Source organism: Marmota flaviventris, chromosome 14, assembly GCF_047511675.1.
Source record: "Marmota flaviventris isolate mMarFla1 chromosome 14, mMarFla1.hap1, whole genome shotgun sequence".
Lineage (NCBI taxonomy): Eukaryota > Metazoa > Chordata > Mammalia > Rodentia > Sciuridae > Marmota > Marmota flaviventris.
Genome location: NC_092511.1, coordinates 57,516,300 through 57,537,020, shown reverse-complemented (window position 1 = coordinate 57,537,020; position 20,721 = coordinate 57,516,300). Strand labels below are relative to the sequence as shown.

General features: G+C 40.2%; 2 pseudogenes; one reads left to right on the top strand and one right to left on the bottom strand.

Moving 5' to 3' along the window:
- Nucleotides 1–2,809: 2,809 nt before the first annotated feature.
- On the bottom strand, nt 2,810–4,092 carry LOC114091972 (la-related protein 4 pseudogene; annotated as a pseudogene).
- Nucleotides 4,093–5,440: 1,348 nt separating this feature from the next.
- LOC114091974 (small ribosomal subunit protein eS24-like) lies at nt 5,441–5,999 on the top strand (annotated as a pseudogene).
- Nucleotides 6,000–20,721: the final 14,722 nt, after the last annotated feature.

Sequence of the window (20,721 nt, the reverse complement as noted above, 5' to 3'; positions counted from 1 at the left end):
CATATAAGGGATGAAGAATCGAGTGGGAAGTTGGCATAGTGGTACATACCTGTGATCCCAGCCACTGGGGAGGCTGAGACAGGAGGATCTCAAGTTCAAGGCTAACCTTGGCATCTTAGCAAAACCCTGTCTCAAATAAAATAAAAAGGACTAGAGATGTAGCTCAGTGGTAAAGCTCTTGCTTAGCATGTGCAAGGTCCTGGGTTTAATTTCCAATACTGCAAAAATAAAAATGTCACCAAATTTATCAACAACAGCACAAAAACTGACAGACAGTGAAATCATGCTTTTATAACTCTGAGAGAAAATAATTTCCAAATAGATTCCCATATCCATTCCAACTAGCAGCCAAGTTGAGGGGAGTAAAGACAGTTTCAGACATTCACAATTTCAAAATATTTACCTCCTGTGTACTTTTCATCAAAAAACTTTCAGATGGTGTGTTCCATCAAAACAAGGACCTAAACCTTAGGATTTGAAAAAAATGGCAAATAGCAGAGTGAACAAGTGAAAATTGGATTGTGGGAAGGCAATCAGTTAACACTATAGCTATGGATGTCTAGCTTTCCTTAACTTAGAGTTAAGCACTAACTGTGTGCCCGTCACCATTCTAAGTGCTTTACATATATAGTACTAGTTAATCCTCACCAGAGCTGAGTTGCTAAGCACATACTTGCATAGGTGTCAATAAGCATTACTATTAATGTATACAATCATTTATTAATTCAACCATACTGCATTAAACTGCCTATGGCAGGCTTTTTTAGAATTGGCTGAAACAATATATTCAGTCCCACATCTCTTAAAAACCCTGCCCTCCTCCATCAACAGAAGTCCTCTCCCATTGACAGGGTCATCTTATTGGAAAGCCTTCTATGGCTGAGAAAAAAAAAAAAAAGTACTGTATTGTGACCTCCAAGGCTGGGGCTCAAAAGGTAGCATAGCTTCCATCCAATTCTCTTGCTTAACACACATGCCTTTGGAGCACGTACATACAGCTGCTCTGAAACCACCATGCTCCAGTGACCATGTGGACAGGTGACAGCCAAAGAGTGACTCAGGAATGCTGGCTCTTCCAGCCCCCCGGCAGTTTGAGTTTTCCCAGTCCCAATCCCAATGCTGCACATGAGAATGAGGAAGACTTAAAAATGCTTTCAGCATGCTTCCTGCCTCATGGAATCCAGGTGACACACTCAGTGAGAACCATCTTGCTGAGCCCTGTCTGTCACCAGGATCATAAGTTATAAGAATAACAAAAAACTAGGGCTGGGGTTGTGGCTCAGTGGTAGTGTGCTTGCCTTGCATGTGTGGGGCACTGGGTTCGATCCTCAGCACCACATAAATAAATAAAATAATAAAATAAAGGTTTTGTGTCCATTTACAACTAAATAAATAAATAATTTTTTTAAAAAGAAGAAGAACAAAAAACTATTGGGCTGGGATGTGGCTCAGTGGTAGAGCCCTTTTCTATCACCCTGGGTTCAATCCTCAAAACTGTGAAGAATGATAAAAATAGTAAATGACTTTGTTTCACAACACAAATACTTCTTGGAGCAATAGATATCCAGGACACTTCCATATGAAAGTGGGATTTTATTTTATTTTTTAAATATTTATTTTATAGTTGGACACAATACCTTTATTTCACTCAATTAGTTTTTACATGGTGTTGAGGATCGAACCCAGGGTGCCGGGCATGCGAGACGAGCACTCTACCGCTGAGCCACAACCCCAGCCCGAAAGTGGGATTTTAAACCAGAATTTTGAATCTCCCTTCCCAATACTCATTGAAATGACATAAAGCGGGTAATGAGAGGGAATTTTTACTGAGGGGCAAGTCTCTCTTCTGACATTCTCGGCAATTTCAGGATAATAGCCAGGGTACATCCAGTCTGACCACTGGCCAGGAAGGAGCTGAGGCTTGAGGCCAGATAACCCTTGGCCCCCTGGGACAGTGACTTTGCAAAGCATTAAAAAGAAAGTTTACACAGGTGACATTCCTTGCCAGCTGGCCCTCTCCACAATTCTTTCAGGCTGCTGGAAGGTAATCAGCCCTGCAGCCTAAGATATGAGAGGAAGATTCCAGCAGCATCCAAAGAGTTAGGCAGGGATCCAGAAAGAATTAGCTCATTCTGTTAGGGGACAAAAGCAAAGCTTTTTAAACTTTCAAGGATGAGTAAGCATCAATAATATATAGAACCATAAAAAATTTCTAGAACTTAGAAAATGTAACAACTAATAGGTAGGAGTGACTTTTTGTTTTGTTTTATAATATAAAGCAGAAATAAATTTTAAACAGCCTCTGCTATGTCTTGCATAAATAAAACTGACCAAAAAATATAGATCTAATCTGAATATTATTTATGATATAGAATTAATGGTTATAGACTAGATTCCATTATTTTACTGAATCACCTACTGAATATTTATAAAAACTGACAAAATATTTATTTGCAAAGAAAACCTCATTAAATTCTAAAATAGGACTGGGGGTACAGCTTGGTGGTGGAGCACTTTGCCCAACATGTGCAAGGCCCTGGATTTGATACCCAGTAAGGTCAAAGAAACCCCAAAATTCTAAAGTAAGAATAGAGTTTGAACCCTAACACTTTCATTTTTTAAGCTGGTAACTCTAAGAAAGTCATTTATCTTTTTCTGTATGTACTTATCTTTAGTTTTATAAGATCCTGGTGAATTAAAGCCAGTGGCGTTTCAAAGTAAGGTGCAGGACTTGGAGACCAAGACTGAGGCACAATACTACAGACTGAGTACTGTTGATGAGGATTATATACAGGCTGCATAAAGACTGGTGAGGCATACTGTGCTTGAGTTTGAATTGGTTGACTATACATACTAGAATCCATTAATCAATAACCATTCTTAGCAAAAAAAGTATTGATGGCTTTTATCCTTGCCATGATTGGCTTGCCCTGAAATGTTTTAACTTCTTCTCTTAAGTATTTAAAAGCCTGCTGTGCATCTGTGTCCGACTGAAAAGTGATATACCAGTTGCTATTATGTGCAAACTCACAGCTTATCACTTTGGGGCAGTTTTCAATTCCTCTACTGGTGTAGTTTCAGGAATCTCTCTGAGAATGACAATACAACGTTTATGACTTGGTCTCACCTTCTCACCCTTCTCATCAACTTGTACCATAGGAGAAGATCTCAACACTTCAAGAATTAGATCAGGATCTGTGGTCAATTTTTTTTATCTCTTCCATGTTGGCAATTGTCCAAATTGGGACGAACTGATTACTATCCATCTGAGATATCAAATAAAGATCCTTTGACAAGTTTTCTCGTGAAAAACAGAATTCTAATTGTTTCTTTAGACATTCTTTTAGGTCTTCTGTAGAAATTGTTGAACTGCTTTCTCCAGAAACATCACATATTTGATAACTCAGCTCTTCAGGTCCTAATATCATTCCATCAGTTGATTCTTCAATGCCTGTAGTGTTTCTTGTGGTTTCACAAGATGGAGAATACATTACTTCATATTCCTTACACATATCTTCTGAAAGCTCAGCATTTCCTTCAGGATGAGACCCTGATGTGGCTGCTGTTTCATGCCATGAGCTTTCAGTTCCATGAGCTACAGTAGTGGCATCAGGAGTTCCAGGAGGAATTTCTTGCCATACTTTGGCATTAGGATTTAAACCAGTTCCTTTAGATGCTACCTGCTTCTCCCTCCGGGGTCCCACATGTTGCTCGCCTTCCTCCCAGAGGCCCCGCGAGGCCTCGCCTCACTCCTGTACTTATCTTTAGAATAGGGATGATGATTATGCCTTCCTTATAGGGACTAAATTATGAGGATAAAATGACTTAATATATGTTAAACTTTTGGAAGAGTACTTGGTCTATTCTAAACCAGATGTTATAGTTGGCTATTTTTTCTGATCACAGTTAAATAAAATAAAAATTTGGTAATAAAACTTTATATATATTGTTGTCAATGGACCTTTATTTTACTTATTTATATGCAGTGCAAGTAATGCTGAGGATTGAACCCAGGGCCTCGCACGTGCTAGGCAAGTGCTCTACCACTGAGTTACAACCCAGCCCTTGGTAATAAAACTTTTAACCAACCATGGCCAACCACTATCAATAGTATTTTCTTTTCTTTTTTTTAAAGAGAGAGAGAATTTTTTAAAATATTTATTTCTTTTAGTTTTTGGCGGACACAACATCTCTGTTTGTATGTGGTGCTGAGGATCGAACCCAGGCCACACGCATGCCAGGCGAGCGGGCTACCGCTTGAGCCACATCCCCAGCCCATCAATAGTATTTTCTACTACCTAATTATGGAGATGCCATGTTTGAGAGCTCTAAGGGAAACTAGGCCATCTTTCAAGATTTTGACACCATCCTTTAAGATTCATTATCTACTAGAATTATTGGTATCAAAGAAAAATCTAGGGTCTGGGGGTGTAGCTTTCATGTAGAAAACTTGCCTAGCATAAGTAAATTCCTGGGTTGACTCCTCAGTACCGAAAAAAAGAAAAGAAAAATCTGATATCAAACTGATGCTTCTTCCTTTGTAGATTATCTACAAAAGAATTTTAAGATTTCTTCTTTCCCCTTGAAGAATGTATTTAGGAGTGGGGCCTCTTGTCCTATCCTGGTTGGCAATCTGTCTTAGGTCGGTTCATGCTGAAGAGTTAAATCTTTCCCAAACTCAGAACCTTTCTTCTCTCATAGGATTGATTGTTTTCTGGGTTGGGAGTGTGGTTCAGTAGCAGAGCACATTTGTCTAGCATGTACAAGGCCCTGGGTTAAAACCCCAGCACCAAGGTGGTGGTTGGGGGTGGGGGTGACAGGGAGAAAGATATTTTCTATCTTCCATAATCTCTATTGGATGTTATGGAACTTTATCCTCTGTTGCTTAACATTTCTTTACCTGGTTGTTTTTGCTTTGTTTTGCTTTGAACTTTAGCTATGAGTTTGAGAGAATTGTTCGGCTTGATCTTGTGAGCTCATTAATTCCATTTTCAGTTGTCCATTTTATTTAGTCCATCTACTAATTTTTTAAATGCAGTTTTTATTCTATCAAACATATATATATGTCAGATATATTTATATCTTTTTTAAATGGAGCTTTAATTTTGTTAAATATATGCATTTGTAAGATATATCTTTCTTTTTTCTTTTTGGTGGTGCAGGGGATCAAACCCAGGACCTTACACAAGATAAGTAAATGCTCTACTACTGAACCACATCCTCAGCCCTAATTGACATATACATTTTTAAAAAAATATTTATTTTTTAGTTGTAGTTGTACTCAATATCTTTATTTATTTTTATGTGGTGCAAACCCAGGGCCTCACACGTGCTAGGCGATGCTCTGTCGCTGAGCCACAACCCCAGCCTACCTAACTGCCATATATTTTTAAGAGCTGAAAGTCTTGTTAAAAGAAACAGCAGTTGTTTTCCTTCCTAGATGCCTGAGGACCACCATAATGAACACACAGTAACTATTCACACCAAGACATTCACGACCACCCAACTACTTCAGGGAAAACAACTGGTCATCGATGTCCTTCATCCTGGGAAGGTGATAGCATCTAAGACAGAAATTCAGGACACCCACCTGTAATCCCCAGAGACTCAAGAGGCTGAGGCAGGAAGATCGAAAGTTCCAAGTCAGTCTCAGCAACTTAGCAAGGTTCTAAGCAACTTAGTGAGACCCTGTCTCAAACCCTGGTAAGGGGCGGGGGGAAGGAATTCTAGAAAAACTAGCCCAAATGTACAAGACCATTCCAGATGTCATCCTTTGTATTTGGATAAGAATTCATTTTAGTAGTGACAAGGTAACTGGGTTGGGAATGATTTAAGATGCCTTGGATTAATTAAAGAAAGATGAATCCAAATGTGAACTTACAGGACATGGGCTGAGGAGAAGAAAAAGACCTCAAGGAAACAGTGAAAAGAATATAAGAATGTAATGAGGAAAGTCAAGGGGAAAGGCCAATGTCAGTGCTGGCAAAAAGCAGGAGTAAAGATTCTGCAATGACCTTGTCTGTGATGATTGTGTAAATTTTCATGAAAGGCTTGATAAACTGCAAATACTTGAAAGAGGGAAAGAAAGAAAAAGAGAGAGAGAGGAAGAAAAAAGAAAGAAAGGAAAGAAGGAAGGAAAGGAAGAAAGGAAGGAAGGAAGAAAGAAAGAAAGGAAGGAAGAAAGAAAGAAAGAGAGAGAAAGAGGGAGCAGGCTTCCCTCTCCTCTCTGCACTGTCTTTCTGTTAGACACTTGGTGCTGCTTTGGCACCAACCCATCTGGGGACCATAAAGTGCACTGATCTCTGAGTTTGTCTAATAGGGCACCCCTATCACATTAGGCTTGCATTAGGCTGGGTAAAATGTTTACACAAACTTCATAAAAGAGAGTCTCTTGAAAAAAAAATCTCCATTTTCAATCTGCTAAATTAAGCATGAAGGAAAGATCCCCCACCCCGCCCCTCAGTGGTAGTGGTAGCTCTAACTTCTGTAACCAGATACATCTTCTGTGCTGCCCCCCCTTGTCTCACACCAACTCGTGAGCCAGATCATTTCCTTGATGGGGAGATAGAGCCTCAGCTTGCTTCACTTCCATCCTGGGCTCCTAAGCCACACATGTCACAGATGGTGACCAATGGACTACCCGCCTGCAGTTAGCACACCTGTTGACGTGGTTCCTCTCTCAGCAGCGTAATATTCTTCAAGAACCCCCATTGCCCAATTATCTCACTGCCAGATGCTAGATCTCAGAACTTCATGTTTGCCAAAAGGACGGATATAGTGAGCAACACCTCCAGTCTCATTCCCAATGTTAATCCACAAATAACAGAGATTACTGCAGCTGCTAAATCATTGTCCATCAACATATTTGTATATGTATATTCTACAGAAAATACATCTCTCTTATCTATTTTGTGGGGAATGAGAGTGCTAAGATTGAACGCAGGGCTTGGTGCATGCTAGGCAACGGCTCTATCACTCAGTTACACTCAGGTATATATATCTAAGGAAATATATCTAAGGATAAGCAGCAGCACTTGTTATTTTCAGTTTTTCCTGCCTTTAAAGAGCAATACCTAATACCTCCATCTCCCAAAAAACTGAAAACCTGTTTTGGTTATCATGAACACTACAGATTAACAAAAAGGGAAAACTTTTGTGACCACAAGGAGGCTAATCACTTGCATTTTTCTGTAGTTTAGCATAGTTTGATAATCAAATAACAACAAGTTTGTAGCTACCCTCAGGGAAATGCCCACCCCATTTCTCACTCTACTCAGAAGATTGACAGCAGCCAGAAGGGCATTTCCCCCATTGTTATTAGTTCCTTCTTCTTTTTCTTTTTTTTTTTTTTAGGGGTGCTGGGATTGGACACAGGGCCTCCCACAGGCTAGGCTTGCTCTGCCACTGAACTACATGCCCATCCCCACATTGCTGTTTTAAAAACACTTTCTCTTCTACCTTGTGCCTTTCCTGCTGCCGTACTGCAGCTTACACACAGCCTCATCAAATCAAACCATCACTAAGAAAATGAGCTCTGATCATAGGAACAAACATAGTCTCATTTGTTTTCACAAATACTCCAAGTGGATGTGGATTACCCTGAAGAGACTGCAGTTAAATTAGCTACCATAGAACACAGCAGTCACACACAAATATTCCAGGATGAAAATTATCATGATAACCCATGTTCTAAATATTTGTTGTTGTTGTTGTTGTTTTGGAACCAGGGATTGAACTCAGGGGCACTCAACCACTAAGCCACATCCCCAGCCCTATTTTGTATTTTTACTTAGAGATAGGGTCTCACTGAGTTGCTTAGTGCTTTGCTATTGCTGAGTCTGGCTTTGAAACTGTGATCCTCCTGCCTCAGCCTCTGAAGCTGCTAGGAGTTCAGGCATGCACCACGGTGCCCAGCTTAAATATTTATTTTTGTAGAGCTGAGGTTATGACCACTACTAGGTTCAAGCAAGTCTGGGTAGGTCTGGCAAATTGGTGGGAAAGGTCCTTCAGAGGTCTGAGGAGACCAGGCAAGATGGGAAGAAGCCAGCCATGTTAAGCTTAACTAAATAACAAAGACCTAGTAATTGCAGGTGACCCTGTGAGGGAAGAAGAGATGTCTCTGAAGAAGGGTCTGAGATCCCAGGAATAGAACTCAGCCTTTGGGAAATAAGTCTCAAATATAGGGTGGGATTGACCCAAACTGTATATTACTTCCTTCTGCATCCTGTTGGCCCAGGGAGACCTATTGATGGCTATAACTAAGTCATGAATTTTAATACAAAAAATGACACAGTGGCTATTGATTCTTCTGAATGTCTCAAAACCAGTATCCCATATACATAAACCCATATACCTACATCCCATATACCATATCCCATAATATAAACCCATGTACCTAAGAGGCAGGTTTGGGGAACCTTGATTGAAACACAATTTTGCCTTACCTAACCACACCTCCCTATCGTCACTACAGTATAGAGAAAACAAATAGATGACTTTGGCAGAGCCTCCTGCCCTTCTTACATTGAGGTAGGTCTTGATGGGCATTGTCAAGCAATCCCTAAGCAGCAGAGATTACTGCAACTGCCAGTTCAGTTTATCTCACTCCCATAGATTCAGCCTGTAAGAAAACACAAGCTCAGATAGATTTTAAGAGTTTGTTAGAGTGAGACAGAAATTTGGGGATAAAGGGAGAAATACTGAGTCTCAAAGAAAGTTCCCATGAACCAGTGAAATGCAGAAAGCACCCATGAAACAAACTGCAATTCCTAAGCACCCCATGCCCTTGACCTAGGACCTTGACCCATTCACTTATAATATTTGGGCTATTCACAAGCACAAGGAAAACTGGTGTGAAACTGTATAGCTCCACCTCTCGTCCAGCCTCTGCAACTGACTCTCTATAAATATTAACACCCCACACCTACAGGTTGTTGTCTGTCATGATGGGCAAAAAGAGCAACTTATGCAGTCCAGAGAGAGAAAGAAAGAATGTCTATGCACTTCTGCCCTAGTCAATGCTTTATTCACTCAGATCACTCCATACAATTTCACTCTATAGGTTCTTAATCAAGAAAATGACAATCCTTAATGCTAGGCACTGCAATAGACATAATCAATTCCCAGTGGACAATTATAGATTAATAAATTCACAGCAAACAATTCTAGATTAATTCTAAGCACTGTAAACACACTTAATCATGATAGGCTCATGACAGACACTCCCTCTGCATGCTAAGTTCAAGTGTCAGATCAAGAGTTTCAAGCCTTAGGCTTTAAGTCCAGCAGATGCACACTCACTCGGACTGAGGTGATCAGATCAGGAACCAAGGCAGGCTTCTCCTGGGGTGGAGCTGATGGCTGGTCAAGGAGAGGGTTGGGTCATAGGGAGAAGTCATGACTCTCCCCAGGGTCAAGATGTGGCTATAGAGTTTGAGAGCAGTGAGGAAAATGCAGAGGATCAGCAAATGACGAGAAGTGTTGGGATGTCAGTCCAGGTCCTCATCAGGCTCTCAGCATGAGGGCATCAGTATTGGCTGGCTGAAAGTCTGTCCATTTGGTCTATATTATTTATATCAAATTTTGGGGATTTTAACCCCCCCCCCTTTCAATCCTCATCAGCTGCCACTGGATCTCCCAGTGACATCATTTACCCTGGCCTGGGGTTAAAACATCTGGTCTGGTGGTTCCTACCCTGATTTTCTTGCCTTTCCCTCTTATCAGGGGAGGACAGCCAGAGACTTCACTCTGAGTTTATTAGGGTGGGGAGAAGTGACTTGTTTGTGACAGTATGGCCTGAGAGCCATACTGGAGGGCTTCTTTGGGTATACCTGGTAAGACTGCAGGTTTCAAACTGGAGTTTTAATGTGGAGTTGCTTAGGCTCAGGCCCAAGGCCCTCCTCACACTCCCTCTGTAGACAGCCCACATTCTACCTTGAATGTGTATCTATTTTCCTAAATAAACCTCTATCTATATCTGTAACTGGCACATGCTGGAATTCTTTTCCATCATATCTGCCAAGAACCCCATTGGTCTGAGACAAGTTCTCCCTTCTCTCTTGGAACTTGACTAGATCCTTCTTAGGAGACAGGTCTTCTCCTACGACAATGGCATGAGCTTCACGTTCACATGGGTTCCCCCTCACTCCAAGTCCCATGGGCCACATGCAGCCCGATGGATGCCAGGTGGGTACTGGAATCAGTTACAGCCAAGGAACACTAAACCTAGGAAGCCCCTAGTCTTATAAGGGTACTGGTAAATTTGTTTATCCCCCCAGGTCTTATTAGCCTGGAATGTGAACAAATTTTCCCAGGAAAGGAAGAGTAAGGTCTCTAGCTTTAATACCTCAGAATATCTTTAGGGAGGGACATCTCCATATCTCTCTGTAGGAAGTCGCTCTTTTTATCTTCCCAAGGCTGTCTGTTATGCAAGCATCTTTGAACAAAACTCTCAATGCCTTTTGTTCAGAAAATGTCAAGAAAAGCAAAACTCATGGAGAATTATCTCAACAATTATGGCATCTTATTATAAACTTCTGAAAATGCCAACTTTGATTCACAGCCCAGTAATAAAGATTAGCTTTCTTAAAGACTAACTTTAATATCATGAAAATGTCACTGTAGATCACTACGTCATGTGTAATACAAAATCCATGAATAACATACAAAAATAATGAATTTCAGTTGACATCTTTCTGAGAGTGTTAACTCTGTACCGAGATGTCTTGAGAAGGACATTGTTGACATTTTGGGTTGGATGATTGTCGTGAGAGACTGCCCTGGTATTGTAGAGTGCCTAGCAGCATCCCTAGCCATCCACTAGATGCCAGTACCACGACCCACATGTGATAAAATATCTCCAGACATCACCAACAGTGTCCTGGGGGATGAGATCACTTCCCAGTGAGAACCACTGCTCTATACTATGCTATTCTTATGTGATTATATTTAAAAGTAAGTTCTCAAATATTAAAAACTCAGGGGAAAATCAATGGAAGTTGTGCAAGACCTTGAGAGAGAAGAAAGATCTAATTCAATGGAGGGTGGTGCTATGTGCAAAATTAGAAGTCTCAATATTTTAAATATGAAATGTTCCCAAATTGATCTATGAACTCAACACAATCAAAATCATGTCATCAGGGCTGGGGATATAGCTCTCCGTTGGTAGAGCACTTGCCTAGCATGCACAAGGCTCTGAGTTTAATCCCAGCACCACAAAGAAAGAAAGAAAGAATTTCATCAGAAGTTGTGGTATGCATGTGGAAACTGACAAACTAATTCTAAAATTTCGACTAAAATGCAAAGGGCCCCAAATGGCCAAGTCAATCTTAAAGAAAAAGATCAAAGCTAGAGACATAAAATTATCAAGACTTAATACTATGGGATTTAAGTCAGTATGCTGTTCACACAAAGATTGACAAACAAGCGGAACAGAAGATAGAAGGAGAAACAGACCCTCACCTATAAGGTCAACTGATTTATGGCACAGGTGGCAGTATAGTGGGGGAAAGAATGGACTTATCCATGAATGGTGCTAGATCTATTGGACACCATATGAAAAAATAATGAATCTTTTTTTAAAATTTATTAGCCTTTAATTCTCTTTTTTTATAACTTTATTAGCCTTTAATTCTCTTTTTTTATAACTTTATTTTTATTTATTTGTATGTGGTGCTGAGGATTGAACCCAGGATCTTGCATGTGCGAGGCGAGTGCTCTACCGCTGAGCCATAACCCCAGCCCCAAAATAATGAATCTTGATATCTACCTAAGTGAGAATCAATTACGTGTATTGGAGATTTAAACATGAAAGAAAAAGTTTTTAGAAGAAGATGTCAAGACAAAACAAAAGGCTTCCCTTTGTTCTCTGAAGGTTTGTTGGAATGAACTAAAATAGGTTAAATAGGAGGAAAATGTTTTCAATTTATTAATGTGAATAGGAAAAAAAATCACTGCATGGGAGTCTCACACACAACATGAGTCTCAAAGAAAAGGTCAAATAGAGGAAGCTTAAATATATTTTTCTTAGGAGAGGTGAAGAGAAGAAGCAGACAAATTTTGAGAGACAGTCATTATGGTCATTATGATTTGGATCTGGAATGTCTCCCAAAATCCCATGTGTTAGGCAACGTAGCAGAGGGAAAAAGATTGAATTTTGAGAACACTGACCTCATCAGTGGATTAATCCATTTGATGGATTAATAATTAAAATTGACTACTTAATGGTAACTGTAGGCAGATGGGTGTGTCTGAAGGAAGTAGGTCACTGGGTGTGTGGCTATGGAGACTATATCTGGCCCTTTCTAGTCTCTGTCCACCCCCTCTCTCCTTTCTCTTTCTCTCCTCTCCTTCCTGACTGCCGTGAGCGAAGCAGCTTTCCTGCTCTTCTGCCATGATGCTTCTGCCTTGGGGTTGGCCAACCACAGACTAAACCTCTGAAACCATGAGCCAAAATAAACTTTCCCTCCTCTAAGTTGTTCTTGTGGTATTATGGTGACAACAATGCAAATCTGATTAACCATGGTAGCATATTATTCTTTAGGGCAGTTTAACTGGTCTAGAGAAATATACAATGGCCTGGGACAAAGTATTGTAAATGATTCTCTTGTGGAATATCTTGTGGGACTGAATAAAGACAATGGTGTATGACAAAAGCCTGTCTGGACATCAGATGAGGTCTTTCTTCCTGCCATATCAATTTGGTTAATGACAATTTAGGGAAGGTATCAGAGTTAATTGTTTTCCTCCTTGACAAGTCCCACCTTTAAGCAGACAAGGAAGTGTCTGACTAAAACCTCCTCCAGAATCTGCTGCTCTCTAAGTGACTTTAATATAAAATTAGTAGCATCAAGGTGCCTTATTTTGGGGTTAAAATCCCTACATTCCTTCAAAGACATAGGTGAATATCTTTGTGATCTTGTGATAGGTAAAGATTGCTTAAATGGGATGCGAACACTGCTAACCATAAAGGAAAAAATATGCAAATGTAATTATATTAAACTTAAGAGTTCTGTTCATCAAAAGACATGAGGAAAATTTTGAAAAGTGAGACTTAGGGTGGAATGATTTATTTATAATACGTGTATTTAAAAGGGCTAATAACAAGCATGTTTAAAGAATCCTGTAAATTAAAAAAGAAACACTGTTGGGCTAAGGATGTAGCTCAGTGGTGCAGCACTTTCCTTGCATGTGTAAGGCCCTGTGTTCCATCCTCAGCGTCACCAAAAAACAAGAACAAGCAAGCACACACACACACACACACACACACACACACACACAAATCCCCAAAATTGTAGAGCAAAAACATGATGAGAAACAGGATATTTACACGTTGTTTCATTATATATTCATTGACTACAAAAAGAAAACAATAGTGCTTCACAGAACCTTAACCAAGTGATCAAAGTTAGTCTTACCACTGATAAGACAGATCCCCATCTTCTTGCTCTGATTTTATGTACTGAGGATACATCGCTCCTTGCAAAGATGCATAATATGAATTTAATTTTGAGGATTTTCTTGAGGCAAATTGAGGGTATGTTACCAAATAACTGGCCAGTTCTCTTCTGAAGTATTAAGTCCATAAAAGACAAAGATAGCAAAATTGTCTCAGGCTAGTACAGATCAAAGACTGTAAATAAGACACATAATCCTGGATTGAAACCTGGTCCAGAAAAAGACATTAGTGAGACAAGGAATGACATTTTAATAAGATCTACTGTGGAGTGCCAATGACAATCTCTTTTGATTTTTTTCAACTTTTTCTTTTTTTTTTGAGGAGGGTACTGTTGATTGAACCTGGGAGCGCTCACATGTGCCCGCATTTTCCCCACCTCTCTATATATCTTTACCCCTGAGCTATATCCCAGAACTTTTCTTTTCTTTTTTATTTTTCCTTCCTTTTTTATGACAAGGCCTCAGTAAGTTGCTTAAGGCCTCACTAGTTTGCTGAAGCTGATCTCAAACTTGGAATCCTCCCGTCTCAGCCTCCTGAGTTGCTGGGATTATAGGTGTGTGCCACTGTACCTGGCTAATAATGTCTTGATTTTGATAATCAGATGACAATTATGTAAGATATCAAGATGGATGAAGGAAATATAGGATTATTTTGAATTCTTTTTGCCAATGTCTGAGATTACTTCAAAATGAAAAACTGAAGGAAAAATGAAATCTTCATGAAGTGCCTGTGCAAGTATTTTTGCAGGAAACTGGCAAAAGACTGATATAGGCACTTTATAAAACTCCTTTTATATACCGTTAGCCAAATGGCACATGAAAAAAATACCCAGCTTTATTAGTCATCAGGGAAATGCCAATTAAAGACCTGGTGAAAAACCACCACTCACACCAGAATGTCTAAAATGAAAAAGACTAGGTACATCAAATGTCAGTGTGGCTCTACTCACACACTGCTGGTGGGAGTACAAACTGATACCACCAACTGGGAAACAGTTTAGTAGCATCAATGTGAGATGAACAAATGTATATTCTATGACTCAGCAATGTATGTAAAGTTCCTCAAAAGATTTTTTGTGGTACTGGGGATTGAACACAGGTGCACTCTACCACTGAGCTATATCCACAGCCTTTTAATTTTTTTTTTTTTCTGTTTTTAAATTTTGAGACAGGTTCTTGCTAAATTGCCAAGACTGGCCTCAAACTTGACATCTTCCTTCCTCATCTTCCTGAGTTGCTGGGATTACAGGCATGTATTCAAGTAATATTTTCAAAAACTTTGTAGCAGTGTTATTGTCATAGTCAATAATTATAAACAATTTAAATGTCCATTAAACCAGGCACAGTGGTGTGTACCTGTAGTCCCAGCTACTAAGGAGATTGAGACAGCAGGATCACTTGAGGCCAGGGGTTGAGACAAGTAAAAAATAAATTCATAGCTGTATTATTTGTTGATAGCCAATAATTGGAAATAATTTATATGTCCATCAGTAATGAAATGAGTAAATAAGTTATGGTATAGTCACATAACAGAGAGCTCTACAGCAAGAGAAATATCAAACTATAAATTCACACAACATGGATATTTTTTTTCCAAACCAAACCTTGGGTAATGGATGCCAGGCATCAAACAGTACCTATTATATAATTCTACTTGTGGAACATTCAAAAGCAGGTAAAATTCATCTGTGTTTTTAAAGTCAAGATAATGGTTACCTTGGGAGCAAATGGAGAGTTTCTGGGGCTCTGGAAACATTCTATTACTTGATCTAGGCCCTGATTACATGGGCGTGGTACTTCGTGCAAATTCATTGAGCTGTGCACTTTCCCCTATGTTATGTGATGGTTCCATAAAGAGTGCACATGAAACAACCTGTCTCTTGAGAGAAATCAGTGCATTTCTCTAGTGTGTAACAAACAACAAATAGATCCAGCTCTTAGGCTGAAGGATGTTTTGATTGGCTCTGAAGGAAAAATTATTTTCAAAACAAATAACCGGTCTTACTGAACCGCTCTGATAACTTTCTCAGCTGCAGCCTAACCGCATAGTAAAAAAATGTCACAAGAATAAATCATGATACTGTGACTGCATACACTTTAGAGAACGTTGTGCATTTCCAAGATGTGGAAGAAAATTCTATAACTAAAATGTTCGGTAGATTGAGCTGGTTCTTAAAATGTTGTTTCTTTCTTTAAAATAGTCGATCACTTGCCAGGCATGCTTGTTATCCACGATTCAGGAGGCTGAGACAGGAGGATCACAAGTTCAAGGCCAGCCTCAGCAACTTAGGCCCTACACAACTTAGCAAGACTTTTTCAAAATAAAAAAACAAGGCTGGGGGATGTGGCTCAGTGATAGGATACCCTTAAGTTCAATCCCTACTGCATTAAAAAAAAAAATTAAAAAAAAAAAGATTATAGACCTTTGAGAAGCATAAATTATAGAATAGCATCTGGCAACATTATTAAAGAGTAAAACGATATAGCTTTAATGTAATTGATAAAACACCCTTGTGTTCAATCCCCAGTACCTGGCCCCCAATTCCTCAGTCTTAATAATAAAATTTAAAACATAAGGTCGTGAGTAATGAATACTTGTATTTAGCTTGTGGTAGTGCACATTATCCTTAAGAATATGTCCAGTATTCCTACCTCACTCATTGTCTGCTGGCCTCTGGGCCTTGGGCTTCCTCAGGTCAAGGAAATGGACTTTGGAGGTGAACCAGAAAACGAAGAAGAAACACTCTACCTCCAATGGGTGGTGGCATATACATTTATTAAGTCTCACTGACTGTACACTTAAAATTCTTGACTCTGAATGTATATAAATTATGCTCCAATTAAAAAAAAAAAAAAAAAAAAACTAAAATGATGAATAGCTTTTTGTTGCCTGGACCTGGGGTCATCAAAGGGACTCCCTCCCCATTACGTCCTCAATAAGTCCTGGTGGCATTTTCCAGAAGGGTGTCCGATGGGAGCAGGATCCCTGAGGCTCCACGTGTTTCTCCTGGGGTTATAAATCTGCAGACTGGAGGAGTCGGATACCTAAGAAAAGGAGGGAGTTTGATTTAGCTGGATGAGCACCGGGAACTGAGGTTCTGTTTAACGAAACCGTGCGGCGGGATGATGGGTATTTTTCAAATTGCGTAACAAAAGCCGGCAAGGACTCAACTCTGGCAACCCTGGAGTCCCAGCCTGGAGTGTTTCCGCGCCCCCGCAACCCACCCCACCCCGTAACCCCCGCCCTCCCCTCCCAAGTTCACGGTCAGACCTGTGATGTGCTTCCAGTACATGGGCGAGGTTGCCATCTAGTGGTGAAAGAGGTTACCACAGGGATGAAAGCTGCATGCAAGAAAGAATTTAAGCACCCAGTCGCTTGGCAGAAAGTAACTCTCCAACGGTGGATTGCCAGGGGTGGGTTAGTTACCCATTGAAGGGCTTGAAAGGATCTTTTGAAAAGATGCTTTGAAACTGGAGAGAACTGAGGGAATTCCCTCAAAGTCAACTTCCTCATGCATTTGTGCAAATTAGAAAAGTCTTTCATGTGGGTGGAGGAAGCCCCAGGGTGAACAGCTTGGTTAATGGAAAACAGATTGTATTTCAGCTTCCCTCCCCTTCCTCTGTCAGAAAAACGTGTACAACTTGCACAACCATGGGCTGCTGCATCAGTATCTTCTGCAGGCACCTCAATTGCCTGCAGCAAAACTTAAGTATTACCCTGGTGTGAGTCCATAGATGGTCCCAGGAACGGGAAAGCAGAGACTGTGGTGACTGGAACGAGAATCTCCAGTACCTGGCAGCATCCACCTCCTGCTGTGCCTTAGAAAACACCCACTGTCCTCTCCCAAATTCACAGTTCAGGAAGCTCATCTTTTATGAGGTCTTCTTCCTTGCTCTGCTTCTTCATCACTTTGAGAGCATCTCTCTTACACTTTATCACATGTTATTATAATTTTCTACACTGATTTAATTAGCTTTGTAAGCAAAAATAACCAACATGGTTTTGGCACCGTTAGGAAAACACCAAGAACTGGGACAGAAGCAGACCTCAAACGCATCAGCAAGCTTTCCTTTATTCGGCCGCAGAGTCAATCAGTCAGGCACTGAAGGGCTCATTTTCTGAGTACGGAAATGGCCGTCAGTTGCAGAGGAGTTTTATAGTTGACAATGAGGGTGGTTTAATTATTGGAGACTGAAGGTTTGGATAGTCAGGAAAGGAGTTGTAAAAAAGCCCGGAACTCATTGTCACTGGGAAAAGCTCAGAACTCGGTGTTCATTGCTTATCTTCCTTCCTCTGGGACCCATTGTTACCCTAGAGCTTCACTATTTGCTTTTCTCCTCCCAGGACTCATCTGCAGTGGGAAAGGGTGAAAGTCCAGGGCCCAGCGGTTCAGTATCTGCCTCCTCCCTGCAGGACCCCTGGTGGCTGGGAAGGGGTCAATGTTTGCTTTGGGTGGAGATGCTGGGGATGAACCCTGGAGGCCCATTGTTACTGGGAAAGGATGTACTGGGAGAGGATTAATGATTGCCTTCCTCCTCCATCTTCCTCTGGATCAGACGGTTTTGGGGGGTTGTCATTTTCCATATCCTTCAAGTTTCCCCTCCCCCAACTCAGTTTTTGGTTTGTTGAATTTCTGTACTGCTTGTTTTCTGTTTCAACAATATTTGCTTTTCTCTTCATTCTTTCCATCATACTTTTTTTGGTTTTACTCCATTCTTTGTCTTCTAATATCTTTAGCTGAACTGTGATACATTTAAGTAATTGTTTTCTGTACCAAGGATTGACCCATGGGCACTTTACCACTGAGTTACATCCCCAGATTTCATCTATCTATCTATCTATCTATCTATTTCTGTGCCAGAGATTAAACCCAGAGGATTTTAACCATTGAGCCACATCCGCAGCCCTTTTTATTTTTAATTTTTGGTCAGGGTCTTGCTAAGTTGCTTAGGGCCTCGCTAAATCACTGAGGCTAGCTTTGAACTTGTGATCCTCCTGCCTTAGCCTGTGGAGTTGCTGGGATTATAGTTGAGCACTACTGTGTCCAGCATTAGGCCACTTCTGTGTGCTTTTTTTTTTCTTTCTTTCTTTTTTTGGTGCTGGGGATTGAACCTAGGGTCCCACGCATGCTAAGTATGTGCTCTAAAACTCAGTTAAGCCATATTTCAGTGCAGCAAAATACATACGTAACATAAAATTTGCTATTTGAACAATGTTTTTTTTTTTGTGTGTGTGTGTGGTCCTGGGGATTGAACTCAGGGCTTGGTACATGCTAGGCAAGTGCTCTGCCTTTGAGCTACATCCCCAGCTGGATTTTAACCATTTTAAGGTGTACAATTCAGGGATGTCAAATTCACAATGTTGTGTGATTATCACTGCTATTTCCAAAAATTTTCAACACCTCAAACAGAAACTCTATATTCATTAAGCAGTAAATTCTCATTCCTCTTACCACACTCTGCTACTCTAATCTACTTTCTATTTCTAAAAATTTGCATATTTCATATAAGTAGAATCATATAATATTTATCTTTTTGTGTTTGGCATATATTTCACCTAGCACCTTTTAAAGGTTCATCCATGTTGTAATGTATTAAAATTTCATTCCTTTTTATGGCTGACTAATATTCCATTGCATGTATGTACTACATTTTTTTCCCTTTGGGCTATTGTGAATAATGCTCCCACAAACACTGGCATCTAATAATGTATTTGAATCTCTGTATTTAATTTTGGGGGGTACATACCTATAATTACTTTCCTTTTTTTTTTTTTTTGAAACAGGGACTTTATAAATTACTGAGGTTAGCTATGAACTTGAGATCCTCCTGCCTCAGCCTCCCAAGTTGCTGGGATTGCCGGTCACTGCACTGAGCCTATAAGTACTTCTTTACATCACTGCTATTTCCAGTAGATCATGGGCCCTTGAAACTTATCTTATTCATTTTTATATCCACAGGCATAACATTGTAAGGGTCCCGCGAAACGTCGGAGAAAGAGACCACCAAGTGACCACTCATGCAATTGGCAGAAGGGGGATTTATTGAACCAGCATGCTGGGGCTCTGTGCCCACTCAAGAAGGGAAAGCAGCCCAGAGCCCCCAGCAGGGGCTGAGCACTGCTTAAGTACACTTTTTGGGGAGGGCGGAGGGCTTTGTATACATCAGAACAAATCATCATGAGGCGCGGGAAAATTGAATAACAACTCCTAAACATGATTAGTTCATTCATTGGGGCGGGAACAGGTCAGGCTGGAGTGACAGGTCATTCCTAAGGAGGGGGTTACATTTAAACTGATTGGTCCAGGCCCTGCAATGCCTACGTGCGACCACACAGAGCCCTTATTAAACAACCAAATAGACAGGGGAAATATTTACTGGGCAGTTCCAAGCATTGTCTTAACAGCTACAGAAATTTCAGGTTTTGCAGGTAGCATACAAACCTAACAATACCTCCTTTACATTTTAACTCAGACCTTGCAGCTTAGAAACTTTTACAACACCCGGTCTTTTACCCTTTAACTTTTACGCTTTAACTTCAATTTCTTTTACCCTTACAACATAAACCAAATACATAGTAGGACCATGAATTTGGTGAATAAATAAGAAATGACACTATTTTACATTTATGAATCACTTTGCAGTTTATAAATCATTGATTGTGTACAAGGTCCTCAAGATCTTGAGTTGACCTTCAAGATGACCTGTGAAGTACGTGGGAATGTCTGTATTTCCATTTTATGGAGAAGGCAGGCAAAGGAAAAGAAACCCATGTCAAAGCTGGGACTCAGCTTCAAATTTTTCACTTTCTAGTTCAATTCTATTTTTTTTTTCCTGTCTTGCTATTTCTCCTGTTATTTCTGACAAATCATTGGTGAAAATAGCCATTCTTCCTGAAAATTGACTACAGGAATAACTAAAGATTTTTCTGTGAAATAGCTGGAGGAGGTTGAGTGGGTGGCTTGATTTGTCATCATTGCTTAGTTTTTTTTTTTTTTAATTGTTTTTGAGATGGAGTTTTGCTGTTGCCCGGGATGACCTTGAACTCCTAGGCTTGAGCAATCCTTCTGCCTCAGCCTCCTGAGGAGCCAGGATTATAGATGAGTCCATGGTGGCACCTTGCTCAGATTGATCTTTTAACAGATCTGATCTCATTACTGTTCTGTGTGAAACCTGCCAATGGTGTTGCAGTACTCCCAGGGTACTGGTGTTGCAGTACTCCCAGGGTACTGGTATTGCAGTACTCCTAGGGTACTGGTATTGCAG